This window comes from Mandrillus leucophaeus, unplaced genomic scaffold (assembly GCF_000951045.1).
Source record: "Mandrillus leucophaeus isolate KB7577 unplaced genomic scaffold, Mleu.le_1.0 Scaffold1721, whole genome shotgun sequence".
Lineage (NCBI taxonomy): Eukaryota > Metazoa > Chordata > Mammalia > Primates > Cercopithecidae > Mandrillus > Mandrillus leucophaeus.
Window position 1 is genome coordinate 106,033 of NW_012101723.1, and position 2,214 is coordinate 108,246.

The following is a 2,214-nucleotide window of genomic DNA, read 5'->3' on the forward strand; positions in this document are numbered from 1 at the left end:
AATTCAAGATGAGATGTGGATGGGGACACAGCCAAACCATATCATGCCCCATGGTGGGGGGAAAGAAATCACCCCTGATTGAGAAACACTTGACTAGATAAAAACCCAAATCCAATAATATGTTGTTTAAAAGAAATACATGTTAAATACAAAGATATGAATAGTTTTAAAGAAAAGGATTAAAAAAGATATTCCATGCAAATATTAAAAATGAAATCACTACCAGGCATGGTAGCTCAGCTACTTGGGAGGCTGAGGTGGGAGGATCACTTGTGCTAAGGAGTTTGAGGTTGCAGAGAGCTATGGCTATGCTACTGCACTCCAGCTTGGGTAACAGGAGAACCTGTCTCTCAAAAAAGAATTTTTTTATTAATTTTTAGCTGATGGGGCTATGTTAATGTCAGACAAGGTAGATTTGAAGACAAAGAACATTACCAGAGATAGGTAGATCCTTTCATCATCATGAACTATCTCTGTCAAAGGGAACTAAATGTGCGAGTACCTGATAACAGAACTTCAAAATACACCAAGAATATATAGACATAAAGGAAAAACATAGACAACTCCATTATCATATTTGACAATTTAAACACTGCTCTTTCAGTATTGCTAGAGCAACTAGATGCAAATCAGTAAGATAACAGACTACTTGAACAATGCTATCAACCAACCTGACCTAAATGATACCTTCACAATATTACACTCAACAATTGCAGACTATACATTTATTTCAAAGTCACCCAGAATATTCACCAAGAAAGAGCATATGCTGGGCCAACAAACAAGTCTTATTAAATTACAAGTGACTACAACCAAACAAAATATTATTTTCTGACCACAACAGAAATAAATTAAAAATCAGTAATGAAAAGATATCTAGAAAAATCCACAAGTATTTTATAGTAACATACTTCCAATAAAAGTAGAATCTTTATTTAGATCGAAGACGTTTTTGTGACCCATAGGATTTTCTTTGGGCCAAAGAATCACAAGGGAAACTTAAAAATATTTTCAAATGATGTCAAAGTTCTTTGAAATAATTCGGTTTTAAAGTATCCCTGATTTGCTGGTACTTTAAGCAAGTAAGTAAAGCAAGCACTGATGCAGGATTATTTTCATGCCAGTATGTAGAATATAGAAATTCATTTTTTTACTATAGGTACAAGTTCAATAACAACTGAAAAAAGTTTGTCAATTAATGTATATGTAAAGGCATATTTTACTGTTGTCTTTTTACTTTTTTAAATCTTTCACAATATCTAACATCAAAAGACACTGGTTTGATGTTTTCAAATAGTCTCACCAAAAATAATGCTAGTGGAATGAAAATAATTGTGTGTGAAAAATTTTCCATCAGATGACAGACGCCTTTGGAAAAAAAAAGTTTTTCAGAACTTTCAAATGCTTTAAAGATGCAAGATAAATTTGCAAATCAACTCAATATTTTTTGATTTTGAACAACTGTCAAGACTGAGATACAGTATTTTTAATAGGTGTGACAGTTTTCTTTCAGATGATAAAAATTATAAATTTCATAAGATATTTTATCTTGTTTTATTCTTTAAACAATTTTCTTGACTTTTTGAATATCTACTTAATATTAAAATGTTTTTTTTTTCTCCCCCCGACTTTTATTTTATGTTCAGAGGGTACCTGTGCAGATTTGTTACTTGAGTAAGTTGTGTGTAGCTAGGGTTTGGTATCTAATGATTTCATCATCCAGGTAGTGAGCATAGTACCCAATAGGTAGTGTTTCAGTCCTCACCTTCCTCCCGCCCTCTACCCTCAAGTAGATCCCAGTATCTGTTGTTCCTTTCTTTATGTCCATGTGTACTCAGTGTTTAGCTCACACTTATAAGTAGGAATATGCAATATTTGGTTTTCTGTTCCTGCATTAATTCACTTAGGGTAATAGTCTCCAGCTGCATCCATGTTGCTGTAAAGGACATGATTTTATTATTTTTATGGCCATGTAATATTGTATAGTGTACATGTACCACATTTTCTTTATCCAGTCCACCGTTGATGGGCATCTAGTTAAGCTCCATGTCTTTGCTATTGTGAATGAGAAGTGCTGCAATGAACATACACATGCATGTGTCTTTATGGTAGAACAATTTATATTCCTTTGGTTATATACCCAGTAATGGGATTGCTGGGTCGAATGGTAGTTCTGTTTTAAGTTCTTAGAGAAATCTCCAAACTACTTCCTGC